This window comes from Aphelocoma coerulescens, chromosome 2, assembly GCF_041296385.1.
Source record: "Aphelocoma coerulescens isolate FSJ_1873_10779 chromosome 2, UR_Acoe_1.0, whole genome shotgun sequence".
In the NCBI taxonomy this organism is placed as follows: domain Eukaryota; kingdom Metazoa; phylum Chordata; class Aves; order Passeriformes; family Corvidae; genus Aphelocoma; species Aphelocoma coerulescens.
This window is the reverse complement of record NC_091015.1, coordinates 22681564-22702940: the sequence shown is the minus strand read 5'-3', so window position 1 is coordinate 22702940 and position 21377 is coordinate 22681564.

The window sequence follows — 21377 nt, the reverse complement described above, 5'->3', positions numbered from 1 at the left end:
TAGCCAATCTTTATGTTGGACACCTATATCAATCTATGAATAAGAATTAGAGAAAGTGTGAGTTTTGGATGGTATTGTAGTTCATGCATCTTACATGTAATGAAGGATTTCACACTCAATTACAAGGATTTCAAAGCACAGGTTGTTCTCATTTCCTGGTTTGTTTGTTCTCTTCAGTGCCTAATACTTATGGTTTGAGTCATTGATAACTGGAGTGTGAGGTCTGGCACTGGTAGCATAAATGAGGGTTGAGTCTTTTTTAAGTTGATGGACATAGGGGTGCTCACATCTCTGAAAAACAAGCCTTTCCAGAAAGATAAATTACTGTGGTCCCCTAAAACAAAAAAATTTTGATCACAGTCTTTACCCTGTTAATACATCACCCTGTTAATTTTCATTCAATAAGCATGGCACTTCCATATCTGGCCTGCCATTTCGGATTATTTTGTAACCTGACACTGGGTAGGATGCCATCTTTTAAGTTTCTATTTTATATGGGCAGCAACTAATACTCCAAAGGAGATTTTGCTTCTTCATGTGGCAACTCAGTTTTGACACTAGATTTTTCATCTTTTTTTTTTTTTTTTTAAAAAGCCCATGCCCTGTGCTTGCAAGGAATACTACTCTTAGTGACTGAAATATATTTAGTGCTAAAGGCCTTCATCTGTCTACTGATGACAGGCTGAAGCCTGATGTCCCATGAACCTAGTTCTGTGTCTCCTGGTGGTACTGTGGCTGTGGTGTGGTGTCTCCAGGCACCCTGTCTTCTGTCATTCCATCTCTTCCATGGGATGTCCCCTCTTTCCTTTCTTAGATTTTATTCTATATTATTGATTTATTCACATATCACATATTTTGCTGCCTCCATGCATTCCTTAAATGTGTTTGAGCTAAACACTTTACCTTAAGTCAAGGAAAAAATCCCCTCTAATTCTCTGAGCTCCTTTTAAAAAATATTCTTTATTCCCCAAATCAAACTGGAGGTTAATGACAAATAGAGGAATAACCTGATTTTGAACACTCTTGTTCCTTAAGTTGCTTTCATATGAAAGCTGTGGTACCTGTTGCTCAAGATCTATTCAGCACAATATCTAGTAAGAGGTGCTGCTAGCAGAAGCTAGTTATTGATTCAACATTAGCTTTTGAAAAAGAAAAGCAAATTGCTTTCTGCAGTAGTGAGATCTGAGGAAACAACAAAGCAAGTGTTCAAAAAAGTCAAAGCACCTTGAAAGTGCAAAGCTTCACATAAGATTATGTATACTCCTGTACAGAACTCTGTTCTTCCTACAGTAACCCCTAACTCCTCACCTTAACTTAGAAATGCATTACCTGCATTTTCAAAGATGGTGGAAGAAATTGTTTAGACATGTTAGAAACTGCCAAAATGCCGACAAAGCTACTGGCCCTTTTGTGCTCCTCTGAAGAGCATTGGCAGAGGAGAGCACAGCTGAGTTATTGGCTTGGCAGGTGAATCATTAATTTCCAGATCAGCACGTTTTGTCTGACAGCTGCTGCCCTTCCCCAGAGGAAGAGAAGATGGCCTGGCTGGCAGCATGTGCTGCCAAAGCTCCTGGCATCCCTCTGGAGCTAGGCTGTCCATGGGTGCATGAGCCTGGAGCTGTGCCTTGGTCTGCATGTGGATGTAACCTCCTCCTGCTGGCAGGACAGTCAGCTGAACATGAAGCCAGCACCCAGGTGAAGGGTGCTGGAAGATGCTGCAGCTTCACTGGCTGCCTGGGGCAGTCTGCAGTGCAGTGTGCCATGAGCAGGTCAGAGGGTTGGGCATGGCTTAGGTGCAGCTTTGTCTGTGCTATGTGCCTCAGCTATTGCCATCTGAAACCAGGACAGCTATTTTTTTTCTTTTTTTTTCATCCAGAGAATTAAAGGACTGCTACAAGTGGAAGGGAAGGAAAGCAGTGCTGTGCTTGTGCTCTTCCTTCAGGGGTATGTGCAGATCTTACCCTTACAGTCTGTGGTGTCCTAACCCTATGCAGTGAAGCTTTATGCAGTGCTCCTCTACACACAAGCTCTATTTCCCTGTCTGCCCATCTTATCACTCTGGAAGTTCTGATGTAATTTTTGTGAAATTAGAGATCTTTTTCTTGTGGCATGAATTTAGTTTATTATCTGCTGCATCTGTAGCAGTCAGGCTCTGGCCTTTGTTAAGGACAAAACCTTCAGTATCTTGACAGTTTATTCATCACAGATGTTTCACTTAAAAATAATTCCTTCTTCTTCAGAGTTGTCATCCCTGTGTTTTACATGCATTCAGAGCTGATCCTACCACAAACGCAATTCCCTAGTGTCAAAACTCTACTCTGGCAGTAATTTTTTTACCCTTTTTTAAAGTGCTGAGTACTGGAAGAAAGGCTTATGACCCTTCGGTTTCTTTTGTTGTGTGGTTTTTGTCTTGGGTTTTTTTTTTCATCATTTAATGTCTGCTCTCTTTTTCTGTGCCATAATCTCATTTGTTCATTTTTATATTTCACGTGTTGTGAAAATTGCACCAGCTGGTACATCTTCTGAAATGACATACACTGATTAAAGGACTTGCTGACCTACCAGCCACTGAATAATTACATCCTTAGGTGGGGGAATTGCACCAGACTAAAATGCTCTTCAAAGTGATATTCAGACAACTTTCTGAATAGTTTTATGTCTGTTTGTGCACATACTTGATGTGAAAGATTGGTAACTAAGGCTTTAAGTTAAAGCATAACCAGCTCTTCCCAGTAGTCCAGGGAAGAATGGAGTTACCAAATGAGAAATGTTTTTTCTGCCAGGGAGAAGTAAAAAATAAAATGAAGCTGGGCACAGTCCTGAAACTGTTCCTGATGGAAAGAAGTGGTTGTTCTAACCTGTACATCATCCATCTCTGCAATAGAAAGTGCAGTTTGAAAAATGGAGAACTGTTTGAAGGGTTTGCATAAGTACGTTTAATTAAACTGTTTGAAGCAAGAAAAGCTACTTAAGGGCTTATTGTCAGCCAAGAAACAGAAAGACATGTTAATGGCCTGCAAGTTAGGTGAGGATACTGTGGTAGCCATCAATGTTTCATGTACTTTTGCTAAAAACTAAAATGAGCAAAGCTGAAACGATTAACCAGAGCATTCAGTGGCAAGTGATGCCTAACAGGAGTTACTAGTTCAGCTGAGAGGAGCACAGTGAACCAGGCAGGGCAGGACAGCTTAGTTTTTCCACTCAAGAGTGCAGGAGCCATTTTTGCATGAAAGGAAAGCAGTGAGCTGGCCTTAGCAATTGCATCCCCAAGACAGGACTGTAAAATTTTTATGTTGTGACATAATGTGTTTTTCTGTGCATAGTGGATGAATTCCCTGGTTACCTACCATTTTGGTGTTTTTCTTTTCTCTTTTTAAAGTAATGTGGTTTGTTAAGCCCGATGATTCATGTTAGATTAGCTTTTTGAGCATCAGAATGTTTTGTTGAGTTTTTCCAGCATTATAGATGAGCTTTTTAATCAATGTCTCATTAGCAACTCTTTCAAATTTGAACCCGTTACGTCCATTATGTTCCTGGCAGAAACATTGCAGTTACATTAATCCAGTTTTTATACTTCAAATTTTGGGATGAAACCAGCTCTAGGTACATAAATGATTATTTTGCATTATTTCATGCCAACGACTTTTTTGCAGAGCCACAAGAAATCAACTTCTAAAGCAATGAAAAGAAACAAAATAAAATCCTGTTCCACTATCCTCAGATAATTGTCAAGGCTCTGTCAAAATAGTTCAGAGCCCGGTGCAATGCTACAGGCTTGGGAATGAGGATCTGGGTGCTGGGGTGATTTATCCTGGAGAAAAGGAGGCTCAGAGGAACTTTATTGGTCTCTGCAACTACTCAAGAGATTTTCGTAGCCAGGTGGGGATTAGTCTCTTCTTCCAGGTAACAAGTGATAGGATGAGAGGACATTGCCTCAAGTTGCACCAGGGGAGGTTTAGGTTGAATATGAGGACAAAAGTATTCACTGAAAGGGTTGTTGAGCATCGTAATGGGCTGTTCAGGGAAGTGGTGAAATCATCATCGCTGGAGGTAGATGTGGTGTTTGGGGACATAATTTCATGGTGGACATGGCAGTGCTCAGTGAAAAGTCTTAAAGGTCTTTTGCAGCCAAAAAAGTTCTGTGATTCTATAATTTTATCATGTTTCTTAAGGTCCTGGGAATCAACCTAGTGTTCCTCAGTGATAAAAAGTAAGGGACTGTTTTGTTGGTGGTCATATGCTTGGAAAGGCACTTATGTTCCTAGTCCTACAAATAAACTTCCAGTGCTTTGCAAAACCTCTGAATAAGATTCACTTAGCTCAATGAGGAGCTGTGGCAGAATTCAACCCCAAGGCCAACAACTGCAACAGAGGGATCTCAGATGGTGAGGACTGTGGTTCCAGGTGACAAATCATGCTTTGCAGCTGCTGTCTGTTAAACCTGTCATTGTGAAGATGAAAAAAACCTGTAGTTTTGTGGCTATAGAACAGGCTGAAATGCAATGTGTCACCACCAACTGATGAACACAGGGAAGAAGGAGGAGGGAAAGGCATAGCCAAAGTGGAAGAAATTATATGGGATTAGTAACTACTTTTCATGTCTGTTTCTAGAAGTGAGTGCCCAAGGGGCCTTACCTGAAAGAGCTTTCTGGAAAACAGTACTTTTCAAGGGTGAGTCTGCTGCGGGAACTGGGCAGAGGCTGGAAATGTAAATACAAGGCTGACACTCTGCTTTGGGCACTGATGTATCACATGAAGGTCACTGTTTAAGTCCATTTCACAGAGACTGAGATCTTAAGCACTGATGCTGCTTCAGTTCTAAAAGAAAAGTAGAAATGTGGAGTCCTTGTCTGAAGAGAATGAGGCTGGGAATCTTGGCTATCTGTAAGCATTTTCAGATTTCAGTACCTGACGTGACATGAAGCAATCTGTCAGTGGAAAGTCACTCAATTTTCTAAGCTTTTGGCAGATTTCTATAAAACTGAGCAAGGTGCCAGGAAGTATTTGGATTTCAGCTAACTTGCAGAGTCTGCTGAATGTACATTTTAACAATAAATCTATTCCAAGAGTTTTTGTTGTGGCTTTAGTTTTTGTATGGATTTAAGATGCAGCCAGATAAATAGTTTATGGTAGTAAAGTTAAACATGTTTCTTGGGAAAGTTTCACCAGACATCACTCAAGCAGTCTTATTTTAGCAAAGTTTATGAAAATAGTAAGAGATCATCAGACATTGAATAATTTCAATTAACTAGTAATTGAGAAACCTTTCTGACATCGGAGTATAGGCCCAGCTTCGCTCTTATGAGATTCTTCACACAGGAAAAGATATTTAGTACAGTTTAGAGAGCAGCCTGATTTAAATACCTCTTATTTATTTAACAGTATAATCTGGAACCAGCCGGGACTCAGTATTTTCTGAAGGAAACTTTCTTTGAGCAAAAGTTTCACTTTGATCAGTAAAAGCTCAGAGAGGAGGTAATTATCAGTTGAGTCTGCTTTTAACCATCTTTGGAAACTGAAAAAGACTTTTTTGTCCTTAATTAGTTGCATTGCTGAGGAGTGTGGAGATGGGGGGAAAAAAGATTTTTTCTTTAGTTATTTTTGAGAGGGGAAAAGCTGAGGAGTTAAGGGTTTGTAGGGAAAGGCAACTGGGCATAGATATACAAGTTTCAGGAGGTCTTTCTGCCATAGTGCACACAAAAACACTTTAAAAAAGAAAAGGCATAAGCTGTTCTTAGGCAGAGGGTGCATTTTTGGTATCCAGGATCGAGGAAAAAAGAGGTAAATACTGCTTTTATTGAAAAATTTAAATTGGGATTACCTAAAAAAGAAAAGAAAGAAGTACTTGCTGTGGCAGACAGAGGAACATGTTATATAACCTGTAAACCAGCAGCTGTCGATGACCACTTACAAAAGTCTTGGTGTATCTTTTAGGGATACATACAGATGTTTCAGAGAGAATATTTGTTTTTTGTGACACTGATTTGGGGAAGGACCTTTAACAAGGTCAAAAGACTAGAAGGTCTATGCTTTTACACCGAGGTATTTATTATCATAGAGCCCTGATAGTATCTGAAAGCCTCAGTGTCTATGCCCTGGTCCATCTATACATCATTACTTTTGTCTGCAGTACCCTATAATAAAAAAATATATTGTAAAATAATTATGTGTTATAAATGAAACTAAACCATTATGACCAGTAGTTTAAACAAAGTTTTCCATGCTTGTGCCTGAAAATAAGTGTAGGAATTTCATCAGCTACTATGTCTTTTAGGAATATGCAAATAGTGCTCTCTATTGGTTTAGGTCAACTTGGGTTCAGCATGGAGCCATTCTGAGGGGAAATTTTGACTCTTCTAATGTTGAAGATGAGGTTAAAATTATTTAGTAATCTTTGTGAAGCTACAATTCATGCATTTAAACAAAATAATCTCTTTACAGCTATATGAAAAAGCAATATGAATTTGAAAACACATTAATCATTGCCGTTTGTAATGAATAATCCATTTGTTTGTTTCTGCACATTATCTGATAATATATGACAAAGCATGTTTTACCTCTTTGGTTTGCACATTGCAGCTTTTATGAAACGTATTATGTGTGGAACTTAGTTGGAATTTTTTGTTTGCTTTGCCTTTTTTCTTTTCAGTGCACTTTTCATGTCTGGGAGGGTAACCAGCACCCTTCTCTTTCCTCCAGCATTCCCACCCTTTAACAGCTGTCTTCTTCAAATATTTCAGCTAAATTTTGCAAATGTGTAGAAGCCTGAAAGGTAATTAAACTCTCAAAGCTTTGTGAAAATGTGTAGCCAGTGGAGGAGGAAGTCTGTTGAAGTGGCTCAGTTGAGGGATCTGTTATGAGTACTCACGTCACAGGATTCCAGGAAATTCTGGGTGGAAAGATCTGATGAGGGGCACAGAGAAGGAATGTACAGTACACTGCTTTAGGTACCAAGAGCAGTGATGCATAACTGTATCTACAATCTGCTGTATCCAAGCCATGCTATGAGTTCCTGTCACATCATATCATAAAACTAAGACGTGATCAACGTATGCCTTAAAGGACCAAGTTTCCAGTGTAAAACTTGGAACTTACTTTTCTCCCAGCATAGATAGCCTCTGAGATATAAAATTATGCAACATCTAAATCCATAGGAAACCGGGCTCCTTCAGTGTCAGTACCTGTGGAAAAACATGGTTTCCCTCTCTCCCCTTTTCTTATTTTAAAAATTGCATTTAAAAAAAGACTAAAGCATGATCTGGAATGGAAGACTCATCTTCTGGATGGACACAACCATCTGCAGAGTTCTGCTGTACCACTAATTGAAATGAATGTAAAATTTTCTTATGCTATGTATTTTATATTTTACCAGTAGTCCTCCAGTAAATCAAAATATTTCTGTTAAAGAGGAAAAGGTATCACATTTATGCTGCTCTTTTGCTGCTGTAGTAAAATGGAATTGCATCAAGAGGGTCTGAGGATAGAAAGTGTTAGAGAAACATTCTGTCACACTCCTCAGGTTTCTTGCTAGTCCTGATCCTCAGCTGTGAGCCATTCTGGTGTGTAGCAGCTGAGGTGTGGGCTGTTCGTGCTGTCAGGTAGGTCTCTGAGTAATTTCCATCAGGGGAGTTATTTATAAGATGGACTTGAAAAGTCCAAGCTCATGAAGGTGGATTTTTTGTAAAATATGTAATTAAAATACCAACAAAACCAGATCTGTCTTGTGCTTGCCAAATACTCTATTTTTGTTGCATGACAAGCATTTTTTGTGTTGACAATATGCCTACAGGAGAAAGCAATATTTCCTATAACTTCAGAAAGAGATAAATTATAGTTTGCTCTTTGTCACATTAAATAAAAACTGATAAACTAATAACCTAATGGGCTTTTCTATTAATAGTTGGTTAAATAAAGCACCAGCAAAGAAATATTTGTCCTTTGAGTATAAAACCCATTCCAACAGACTAAATGATACAACTCTATAACAAATAAATCTTTCTCACAAATAAGTGTGTCTTTTCCTCAAAAATACCTGTATTTAAGTATTCAATGATCCCTCCCCTGCCCCCCCCACTGCATCAGGAGGAAAACAACTCCACCAGACTCGGGGACTTTATTACATAGATAAATGGGTAGTATATTAAAGAAGACAAATAGTAGGTTGTTTCAGTTTGACTATTGAAATATTTAGATTCAGGTAAATGTAAAATAAATATGTTTGCTTCTTTTTCCTTCTGACTGAAACAGAGGAGAAAAAAAAGAATAAAAAAAATTCCTGTGGAAAAAAATTATTATTTTTTTCTACAAAAGAAATTACAGTTTTATATTCTTGACCAACTGAACTTTTCAGTTTACAACGATACTTTTAGGGTGCTGTGGTGTATTGGATCCTTTTTTTTATGAAGCAGTGCAATATATTGCTTTCTGGTGACTGTTCCACAGAGGGAAAAAATAACTTATTATTGCTTCAGATAACTGAGTTCTCTTGAAGTGAAGTACTAGTAGAGGTCAGTGATTTTGCCACAAAAACACTGGGCTCCAATTCCTCAACAAATATTGGGTGAGTGAGGTTTTTTCACTATTGAGCCTGTTTGAAAAACAGATTTCAATGGGCCTCAGATTATCAACTCATATTTTTAGAAATTTATTCATTCTCCTAAACTAATTTCTATCAGTCCCTACAACAAATAGTTATGAGACCTTGAACTAATTTTCTGACACCTAAAGAGTAATGATTTAAAACAGAATTTTAATGTTCTGAGTGTCTCTTGAATTGCTCCCCTTGAAACTTAAAAAATCCACGCTTATCTTTTCTTGTTGTTCTTGAAACACTAAAACTAATATTTCTTCAGAAATGACAAGAGTTTTTATAGCCTGGTGGGGTTTTTTTTGTTTTGTTTGTTTTTTGGTTTTTTTTATATTTTCCAGGGCATTTATCATTAAAAAATATTTTATATTCCAAGAACTTAGTTATGATTAATTTCAGTTGCAAGACTGAGCATACAGTACTTCCACAGCCAGATTTCAAGTGTCTAAAAAATGAGCCTTAAAATCTAAGGAACACAGTTATCAACCAAACATTTTTATGAAACTATTTATCTGGCATCTGTAGTAGGCATTTGGGTAGAAAGGAGTTATCTAGGACACCATTTTACTCCCTTAACCTGTTTTTGCTTTTCATTCAATACATCTTCCATCTCCTACAATACGTGACAGGTTTCCTAGAAACAAGAGTATTATACAACCTGAATTAGTCTTGCTGCCCATAGGGAATCCTTTAGAAAAATAGTATAGGAGTATTTATTGTCGCTACTGGGGCCAAATAAGGGGGTCTTGACTTGACTCAAGAACTTCTTAATGGACAGTTTTTATTAGATTTCCTTGGCTGTACCTCTTGGAGTCCTTGTGAGGTAAAATTCCTGTAGTCTCTGGAGAAACGCATGACAGAGAAGATGTACTATAAAGGTGGATTGTGCAGAAGAAGGAACTGATGAGGTTCACTGATGACCTAGTCTTAGTAACACTCTGCAAACATCTTTTATTTCTTGGGGAGAACCCAGAATATGAACATTTGGATGAATTTTTGCATGAGAAGAAAAATGCCTGTCCTTGATGTAAAGGTGAGTTTTCCTTTCACTGTGTTACAACGCCTTTGCCCCAGGAGGAAGGCTCTGATGGTTCTCAGTACAATGGGTAGAAAATGTTACAAACAGGAAGTGTTTTGTTCTGTGGAAAAGTTGAGTAATTTTAAACTGAAATAAAAACAACAGAAAGACTGGGGAATGCTGAAATTAATGGTTAGTATTAGTGAAATTATAAGTAACCAAAATATGGGTCTTATCCACTGTCAATCAACTTTAAATGGAGGCAGTACTATCACTGAAATCTATTGTATTAATAGAAGAATGTTAAAGCGGTTAACATAAATAATTTTCAAATAAGACTTTGTGCTTATCAGAAATAAATATATTTTCTTTTTCAAAACAGCTATAGCAGTCTGAGATATTTAGAGAGAAAAGTCCTCCTATAGAGCTTCTGATATTTTCTCCATCTTTTAGAAGGGTAAAATCCAAATAAAACAAATTTGGAAGAAAGGTTTGGACTATTACTGTTAAGGATGAAAGTGAAACTTCAGTCCTGCAAATATGTGGGCTCGTTTGCCTTTGAACTCATGTGCAGATCAATTTATTTATCTGAGGAAAGCTGTACTTTTTTTGCAGAATCAAGGCCTACATCTGCAAAATACATTTTGTTTTTGTGCAATGGAGCTCCATATGAACTCATGAGTGTTGCTTACCTTATGACAGAGTACAAAGAGTTTTCCCCTCATGTGAATTCCCATTAAAAAAATTCCTATCTACTCAACTTACTAGTTTTAGGTATCTATGCAGAGATAAGGAAATAAGGTAGAAAAATAAACATGGGCTCTAAACCCGGAAATGTTTTCTTATGTTCCTGCCATTGCCATTTTTTCCCTCAAATCTAAAATATATTTTGGAAGAAGATGCAATCTGAGCAGAAAAGATTTTGAAGACATATGTATATATATATATAGTCTTGATTCAAAGTGGTACAGTCAAACCTTTGAATGGTTCATTCTCCTAAGCAAAATACTTACTAACTCTCCACATACAGCTCCAGAGAGCCACTAACCTCACCCTGAAAACTTTGGTAGCCTGGTGGGTATAACAATACTGAGGATGTGAATGGTATAAGTACATATGTATGCACTTGCATAAACCTGCAATATTGGTACATATGTAAGTTAGGAAGTACATATATAGTACATATATAAAGCTTCTCATTTTCTTAAATTACAGCAGCTATTTGGAAGGGTTTGTCAAACTCTTTGAGGATCGGAAAAACTATCACAAACAAAGTCTGCAGTGAGAACAGTTCTCTTTCTGATATGTCTCCTTTTGAATTTTCTTGTCTATCCTTTAGCAGTTAAACTGCTCATTAAGAATTTCATCTTGAAGGGTGACTTACTGTCTATCTCTATATAATTAGATTTAGAAGATGGTGTTCAAAACCTCCCACTGTACCTCTCAAACAACCTGGTCTGACACAATAAGTAGTGATCACCTAGGTCTTTTCAAAGATACAGATAAAATCACTTGCTGGAAATTTTCAAAACATTGGTCAACTGACAATAATAATGGAAGTTTGACTATTTTAAGCATTTAGGCTGCAGACACTTTTCCACTGTCATTTTCTCCCACAGCCCAAATACAGGAATTAGGGAGCCCTTCTTATTCAGCTGGGCATGAGTGAGGCTTCTGGGGCCCACAAACTTTTGCGGTGGTTGTGCAACATTTCTTGGATATTCTGCCCTGGGCAGAAATTTCCCAGAAGGATCAAGCAGGGTGCTGGTAACTGACACTACCAACTATAGAAGGTATGAGGAAGACAGATGGGACTGTGCAGCTGCTTGGTAGGCAGATGTTTCTGCTACAGACAGGGCAGTCAATGGGAGAAGTCTGGGTTAATAGCACAGAAGGAATGACAAATTGGATTGTGTCTCAACAAGAATGTCATTCAGACTCTTTACAGTCAACACAAAATTCTTCTTACAGTTATTAAGACACTGGTAACATTCTCCATGCATACCTCAAAAGCAGAGTTTATGTCTATGATGAAAAATTCATCAGTTTGATTTTCTGTGAATGCAGGGCTGCCACCTACAGCTCTACTATTCTACAGGAATAGTCATCAGTCTGATTTTCTGTGAACATGTAGCTTCTCTGTGGGCACCTCAGGATGGTAACTCAACTGATTCCTCCAGTCTCAGAGTTCTTCCACTCATTTCAGAAATGGAAATACTTTCTGTACGTACTTCCCTCTTCCCTTAATGACTGATGGAGAGGCAGGTCTTTAAAGGAACTCCTCCCTGGTGATCCCAACCAGGATCGCCTTTCTGGGACCTGCAGCTTGCTGTGAGGCTTTATATCCATTGTTCACATAGGTACCTAGTATAGCATGCCACGGCCCTTACCTCCATAGGTATAGCATGCTATACCTAGTATAGCATGCCCTACCTCCATAAGGGACTGACAGCTGTAACAGAGGTGCATGGGATATCCACAGCCATGGATGTTACAGTGGGGATACTGCAACACGTGTATCAGACAATGAGGCCCGTGGAAAAGAAGTATATATGGACTGATTCTTGACAGAGGTTTCAGAGAGATGTTTATTTCTCCAGCCGCATGGCCGGGGCTCTGCCAAGGAACTGCTCAATAACAGGACCCGAGCTGCTTTGCCCGCGCAGGGGAACACAAACCAACCAATGGGGAACGAGGCTGAGCAGGGGCAGGGAAACCCCTGCCTCCCCCCAGGGTCCCTCTCCCAGGGCCACATGGTGGAGGGGGGGGGGGGGAGAGACCCCAACATTTCACCCATTTATTTTTAACAAAAAGAGATTTAACACTTGTTTTAACAAAACAAGACACCCTCCTGAGTCTTTAAATGTCCAGACAGATTCTCCGGAACATCTTAAGGCTGACAGAAGGGAGACAGGACTCTCCGAGCATGCTTTGTGGGGAAACTGAGGCAGGAGAGGGTTTCTTCTATTTGTACCTGTTGGAACGCTAAACAACAATAGTTCATTTCTTCCCTCCCCCTCTTCATCCCCTGCTCGGCATTGGAAAGGGATTTTTGGGGAAACAATTGGCAAAGGCATGGTTTTGTGAGGGAAACCATGGGTGAAAAAACAGATTGGGAATACACTGGGGATAATAGGATAAAAGGGAAATGTGGGATTAGAAAAGGGAGACTGTAGGGGGGCTTATAATGGAGATATTGTCTAACATGATTACGATTTTTAGCATATATACTGCCTTTTACAGAAACACCATCAGGCCCAGTGACCTCTGCTGCTTGTAACCCTCTTCTACCTTGCACAATTTTGAATTCCACCACCTCTCCATCTCCCAAGCTTGGGATGCATTTTTCAGGGTTATTCTTTTTAATAGCAGTTCTATGAACAAATATGTCTTCTTGGTTGTCACATCTTGTTATAAAACCACAATTTTGTTTAACATTATACCATTTTACTATTCCCTAAACCCTTGCTACGATGATTTTTTCCTTTTTTCGAGTGGTTGCTGTTTTCTGTCTTGCTGCTTTTTTGCTTTTGCTTTCGCTCGCTTCCGTATTGGAACTGCCAGGGCTGCCGGGGCCGCCGGGGCTGCCGGGGCCGCCGGGGCTGCTGGTGCCTGCGCGCTCTTCCCGGGGTCGCACTCGGGGCCACGCGGGCCGGGCCGGGCCGCACTGCTCAGCTCCCTGCGCGCCGCCTCCTCTGCTCTCAGCTGCGCTGCCGCTGCCTGGCGCCGCACCCACGTCTCGGCCGGGCCCCCGAGCAGCGGCCCCCCGTGCCCTGCTCCAGCGTGCATTTCGGCCTGGCGCGGCTCCGCTCCATCACAGGCTGCTGCCTGCGTGCCGCTCCTCTCTCAGGGCTCGCTCCACCACGCGCTGCGCGGGGCCGGGTGGGCACCGCCGGGTTGTGCCGCTCCTGCTGTGCCTCGCTCCACCACCGACCCTGCAGCTCGCGTCGCTCTGCTTCACGGGGGAGCTGCCTCGCTGCTGCTCGGAGAGCGCTTGGTCCACGTGGCCTGGGTCGCACGGATTCTGAGGCACGCTTCCCTTCACCAAGACACAGCTGACATTGCTCAACAGTCTCAGTAATTAAATAATATTCACAAAAATATTCTTCCATCGGCATATATTTTGACTCAGAAATTAACTGAGTCCAAATGGTCTTCCAAAAGTCTTTGGTAAGAATCAGATCCCAAGAAACATAGAAAAAGTTCTTAAACAACCATGAAAGGGAATGTTTCAGTTCCTTTTGAGCTTGAATTAAGCTAAAATTTACAAATCGTTGTTCAAGAATCTTTTCAAGTTTAAGATAAATGTCCATATGCAGCTCTGAGAGTCAAGAGTCTTTCCACGGTTCCTCCATAGTTCAGAGATGGAACAGCAAAACAAAAACAAGAAGAGAAATCCAGAATTTACTCACAAATCAGTCGCTGTCCTTAGGGATTGGGGATCGTTCTGCCCACATTATCTACCATTTGTTACAGCAGGGATACTGCAACACGTGTATCAGACAACGAGGCCCGTGGAAAAGAAATATGTATGGACTGATTCTTGATAGATGTTTCAGAGAGATGTTTATTTCCCCAGCCCATGGCCGGGGCTCTGCCGAGGAACTGCGGGAATCACGGGACCCGAGGGTCCTTGCCCACGCAGGGGAACACAAAACAACCAATGGGGAACAAGGCTGACGAGGGGCAGGGAAACCCCGTGCCTCCTCCCCAGGGCCCCTCTCCCAGGACCACATGGCGGGGGGGGAGACCCCAACACATGGAGACCAGCTGGAATACACTAAAGACTCCCAAATGGTCTCTCGAGTGTGTGTGTGTGGGTAAACCAAGCTCTGAAATCCTCAAACACCTGACAGGACTGGACATATTTTTGGGGTCTCTCTCACCTGAAGTTTCTTAGCTGGCTGCCTAGATATCTAAGCAGTTTCTGGGATGTTTCAGTGTTGGCTGTTGCAGTATGACACGACACCTTTGTTATGCAGCTCTGAATACATGTAACTTGAACAGAATGCAGGAGTACTGTGATTGCTGTCATTTATTTTACCTTTGAGATGTATTATATCTTCCTGCCCCTGATGATGTACTAAAGGAATTTTCTTTTCTTTTATTTTTTTTGCTTGCCTACACTGATTTAAAAATTAGATTTCTTAAATGAAGTTAAACACATCTTTATGATATGCTTTTTAAAGAATTGGTAGTAGTCCACCTGTAAGGGCTGAGATTAGCACGACCATTTGTTACATAGCACCTGGTCATCTTCCTCTGTCGGGTCTGACTCTCTGGTTTTCTGTCAAGAAATTGTCCTCCCTTATTCGTTGACCATTTTTATTGCTCAGAATACTCTCAATTTTTCTGAATAATTTTCTGCCTAGAAGTTTGCAATATCATGCAGTTAAACACTGGTATAGGTTATAACTTTTCAGGCTCTTGGGTTAATTTTCCTAGTTGTCAGCATCACTTGACTTCCAGAATCTTTCAAGTCCTGCATCCACCTTCTCTCCACCAACCTTAAGTGATGTAGAGTAGGTGTTGTTTCAGTCCTTTAATGAGGTTGCTCTATCTGCTACAATGAAGAATAGGTCTGGCTGGTGAGGGCTTATTCTAAGAGTTGGTGTTAAGAATATATTTACAAGAAAAATAATCAGTTGTGGGATGTATAGTCCTCATGCAAATGGTGATCTTCTGGTCCTGGCCTTAGAAGTACTCCAAAGTACTACTGACTGCAAGTCCCAAAGGGGGAACAACTCAGAACAACCTACCTGAGGAGTCTCTCAAACACTTTTCTGTGATGAACTGGTCTTTCCCAAGGAAAATACTCAAAGAGCATTTTCATCAAGGAATTCCCAACTGGCCTAGTATTCAGAGCAATGCAACACTCATGCTCAGATAGAACGAGCATTCAGGGAAGAGAGATGTTCTCATTAGATTTCACTTGCACTGTGTGATATTACCAGATTTCCATATCTGAGCTGACAGAGATGATTTAGAGTGCAAATAAACTATTAACATAATAAGATTAGACATACCATGGTGCAATTAGAATTGTCTCTGTCAGACCATTCTTCATTAACAGAACTTATTCAGAATATACTGTCTGCTTCCTGCTTCTCCTAGACTAATTAGTTACGTGTATGAATGCTTGGATTGCTTAATTATTTTCACTGTTCACCATTAACACCTGGCTGAACTGGGCCATAGTGTCACTCAGAAAGAGGCTGTGGAATTGACCTGGGTCCAGCAGAGTTGGAATCCAGACATCCACCAGGCTGAAATGATGGTAAGTCTAGAGAAGACCTTAGAATACAGAAAAGATACATGGAAGGAGTTAATTGATTTACTGTGAGAAGAGGAAGATATCAGCAAAAGTGCTGCTTGGCGACAGATCTTGCTGCTTACAAACAGAACTGAGAAAATGAATCCCAGATAAAGGAGGAAAGTTACTGAGATCTGGGAGAAGGAAAAGACGAGAGACAGGAGAGGAGCCCTTTCATTATTTTTTTCTTTTTAATAGCAAAATGTTGTGCTCTTGTCGTAATCTTCTGATGTGATAATTCAAAGATCTCCGCAGGCTTTGGCTTTCTAAGCCTTTTAATTAAACCTGATCATTTAGTAGACTTCTTGCTTTGGTTGGAAAAAAAAAGTAAATTTGAAGTCTGTTTGGGGAAAGAACCTCAAACAACCACATCTTTGGAGATGTCAATTGAAATGTTTGTTAACCTTCCCTTTAGAAAAAGGCAATTTGGGAATGAAAAATACCATTTCAAAACAAAAATAAAAGTTGACATTAAATGAAATGTCAAAACAGAGTGAGTCAACATTTCTAAAATATCTCCTTTTCTCAACAGTCTTCCACTGAAGCTATTTTCCAAATGTGTAATGAGGGCAATTTTCAGCTCCTTCCATCCAGACTGACATCATGCTACATTTATTTTATGACCCAGTATTTGCCAACACTTTTGGCCAGCACTAGTCTTGTTTTGCTGTGAGGGAGGCTTACAAAATCACTCCTCCCAATGCTTTGGTATAGTTCTACCTCCGTGAGAAGCTGCTTTCTGAAGCATGCCAAGAAAACAGAAACTCAGCACAGGGTGAAGCAGCACAGTGCCCCAGTAGACAATGCAGCTGTCTAGTTTGGATGAGCACACTGGAAAAGGATTGTGTTGCAATATCATCAGAATGGATAATTTCTAGTCTAAAAACAACAACAAAAAGTATGTTTTTCTGTTTAGCTGTGATGAAAATGCTGATCTCACCTTTCATCTTAATGAATAAGGATTCAGCTATGCACTGTTATCCCTTCAAATTTCCCCTCTGGCCTTTTGACCTTTCCAGTAAAAAAACCAATTGGCAGTTCCTTATTGAATTAGAAGGAAAACAACAGTGTGGCAATGCACTTCTGGTCCCACCTGCATGTTTTTTTGGATACAAAAAAAAGAGACAAAAAGGTGACTAAGTAACTTTGCATCTTCTAATACACACCATTAAAGGCAGAATCATTAATTCCTTCAGTTTATTTAATCATAATTCAGTTGTATCAGGCTTTTTCTCATAAATAAAACCTGAACTCTTGATAATCTGGTATGATAAAAGTTCTTAACTTCTTGGTTAATTACCAGACAGACAAATCAGGACCTGTTCAGATTATTTCACGAGTTAGAATTTCAGGTTTAAAAATATCTTCTTGGGCTTAATGTATCATTCAGAGAAATAGGTCCTCTTAATAATTCTGATAGCTGCACTGATATAAAAGAAATAATAATGAATTTCAGTGAATTTGAAGATTGAAGAAATTCTCCCATTGTATGCTTAGTAACAGGGAATATTCTGTTCTGTTGTATTCTACATTCAATATATCTCTCAATTATATCTAATAAATGGATAAAATGTATGGAGTTTTTTTGTAATATAAAAGGATAGATTAATAGAAAACTTAAATGTGGTGCAAACGGGCAGAGTTAAAATTTCATCAAGCAGTTTTATTCAATATACGATTGCTCAAGGTCTTTGGGCATGGATATATTCTTTTAGCATACCATTGAAATTACATTTAGTGCTAAATTAGAAATGACAGTTTGAGATATTTTTCACATTGCTTTTCTGTTGTCACTTCAACAGCTGCAGGAGAAGATGTTCTTACTTTTTAAACCTGATATTTCAGCTCTAATTAGGAATGGTTGTGCTGTTAGTTTGTTCACAGCCCTTCTACAGGCAAGTTGCATGAAGCTTATGGAGTCTTTTCCTTCAAATACTTTAGTGGGTTGGTGGTTTCACTGCAAGAATTTGTAAACTGTGAGCTACGTGTTAAGCTCATTTGTAGTGATTTCCTCCATATTTTTTTCAAGATCTCTTCATTTCTAACCATTTAGTGCCATGGTTTAGTTGATGAGGTGGTGTTAGGTCATAGGTTGGACTTGATGATATCAAAGGTCTTTTCCAACCTAGTTAACACTGTGATGTCATTGGACTAGAATATTGGATGTTCCACCCTTAAATATTCTGTTATTAGAGATGCACTAAACAAATGATAAGCAGATATTTTTAATGCAACTTTTAAAATGAGATCAGTAAATCAAAGTGAGTTTTTCACACGTGAGATTTGTTTGCAGTGGTCACCTCAAACCATTTTTTTTTTTTTTATAATATATAGCACATTTATTATTTTATACAATTTATGGGTATACCATTAGTTTATTAAGTCTGACTAGAAAGCAAAGGAATGAGAGGCAAACTACACAGACATCCTCCTTATTGAAAGGTTTTCTTGTAATATTCTTGGTTTAACTATCAATTGTCTGAAATGCACATTTATTTATTTATTTATTTATTTATTTTAATGCTAGCATATCCTTGAAAAATAAAATATATATAATATACTTTTCTAATTTTTGTTATCTTGCAGCAGGGATTGTATTATCTCAGATGAGTTGTAAAACAACATAAATATAATTTCTACATAGGTAGAAATTTTGTCTGGTCATTGAGCTGATTATCAGTAGCATATACTTACAAGTAAAAACTACTGTAAAGGTTTTGGGTAGTTCAGTATAAAATATAACCATTCCAATGTGAAACTGTAGTCTAAATGGAGACAGTGAAAGATTTTTGAATTGGGCCAAGATTTTACCTGAAAAATGTGTTTGTAACGTGCTACTCCTGCCCTAGCCATGTAGTCAGTCAGAATGATGAAACTTTGTGGAATAATTTGTCTTCTTTGAGGAACTTAATACTTGTATACCTTTCTGTATTTATAGTTCAGGTATCTGAACTGTTCTGGAGAAAGGTGTTGTCTACTTCTAATTTTTTGACAATTTCTTTCCAGAAGGAAATAATTTATCTAGAATGAGTGGAAAGTGTCTTGCAAGAAGCTATATTCTTGTTTTTCCCTGACAAATCTCCCTTAAACTACTTAATCTTGTTTTCCATGATTATTAAATTCCTCTGTTAAGAAACTAGTTGTTCAAAAACACCAAAAGAACCTTTGCTTCCTCATTTTAAAATTTCAAAAGAAAACTTTTATCCAGAGAATGTGTTTTGTGCTTGCATCTTTGTGGTTTTGTTTATTTTTTTTTCTGTCACTATTAGTCTTGCCCAACTGCAATTCTGTCATGAAAGTTAATTGCCCACATGTTCTTCTGAAATCGAAATTCAACAGATTTAGGCTTTACAGAGTCACCTTTAAAAGTTTGTGTAGTGGCACTATTTCCAAATACCCTGGTTAATTTTCAGTATTGGAAATAGGAACATAAGAATCATATTAAGAAGCCATTCTGGGACATGCAGAAAACATACACTTCTAGAAGCAGTGCACCCATTATTCTTTGGATGGGGACAGCTATTTGTCTCATGAAATTATTGTCTCTTGCTGACTTCCAGCAGAGGATCTCCATGCAGAATGCATGCAGTGTGCAGGTTCTGCACTTGGAAATGGCAGGAAACAATCCAAAACCCTTTCATTCTTGCTCTGTTTCAGGACTAAGGTTTAATAGTAGAGGCTCTCTGCAATTCTTTTTCTCCCCTTTGGAAATAGCTGACACTTGTTATCTATTCAGTAACAAATTGGTTTTTTTTGCTGATTTCTATACCTCAGCCAGTTTCACTGAGTATAGATTTCAAATGTGGGAGGAAGAAACCCTCTTATTTCAAATCTTTTGAAATCTAGAGAACAGCACTGTAGCTACAAATCTTCACTAGTTACAGCATATCCCTCTTCTTACAGAAATAACCTTCATCAGCACAAACTAAAAAGAGCAAGTTAGGTTCATAGAGCAGTATGTGGGAAGTGTCTCATAGACTTTTCTCATGTTAAAGATCCAGAGGCTTGCATTTGACATACTGCTGCAATTAAAATTGTTACCACTCTAGGACTTTTCAGTGGTAGGGAATTGTATCAGCCCAGCTTCAGGCAGCAAAGCTAAGGAACTCCAGAGTAACACTTCAGATATCCAGAAACAGTGGTAGGGGCACACTAACACTTTCTGATAAATGTACAGCTTCTAAATGTTTATGACATTAGGCTGGAAAAGTATCAGAAAGAAAACTTTGCATCAGAAAAATCATTCTGACCTTAAAAAACAATGAGACTATATTAATATGAAGAAGCAAAGACAAATATTGAGGAAATGGAAAGTATTAATACCAAAGAAATCCTCTTTATTTATGGTAGATTAGTATTGCATCAAATTGGGTAAGTGAAGAACACACTCATGAAGGACACAAATGAGTCAGCTTCAAGTCAAGAATGCTACACCAGTTTGTTTTTGCTAGTCAAACCAATTCCTAGTGCTGCCACAGGTAAATCTTATCAATAATACTTTATGTACATACCCCTCTAAACAAACCTCATTGAGAAAACAATGTTTTTTCTTTTCAGGCAAATTATCTATGTCTCTGCAGAATTCAGGAGTACTTAACTTTGCCAAATCATCTTTTGCATGAGTAAGCTTGTTTGTAAGGTGTAAAATTAACTTTCCACTGGAATAATAGACAGAATTACAATGAAGAAAGAATGGGGATTTTCTTTTCAAAACCAATGGCAGTTATATGTTAGGTTTTGTCCCTAATTTGTTTGCTCTCTAGAGCCTCCTGCAACATCTGTGACAGGCACACAACACTGATAAACCTAGAGATGTGGTTAAGCAATGGAACTGAGAGCCATGAAAGACAAGACACTTCTGGCCAGTTTTGTCAGCATTGTTAAGCACCCACAGACTTATCAGTGGTCCTTGCTCATGTTAGCTATGGTGCAACAAGAGATTGTCTCATTTTCTAACCCCATGTCTAAGCAGTACATCAACCATTAGTGTGTCAGGATGGACCATGAGTATAACTTACAGTGTACAAGAGCAGAGTGGGTGATGCTCTCAAACTCATATAAAATAGAGTTAAATGCTGAGACTGAGACACAGCAATTTGCTAGTTAGTGGTGTTGCTGAAGTTCTGTTTAAACACTTCAGCATTCAGGGGAGGGAAATGTACCTGAAGTACCAAGGTATAGTTCAGCGAGCACACTCATTACCACTGTGCTTTGATACACAGATCAAAGACTTACATCTAGAGATGCAAGCTGCCATTGAAGTCCACACTAAACACCTGCTTGATCATGTGCAACTGATTGTATTATGTGTTTCATGCCTTTGAGGAGTGCATTTAAGGACCAAGCTTGCTCAGTGTTTATTGGTATGATGATATGAGTAACTGCTGTAGTACTGAAATCAGCAACATTAGAACTTCTTAGCAGCATCAAAGAAAAAAACTGTTTTATAAAAACAGAGA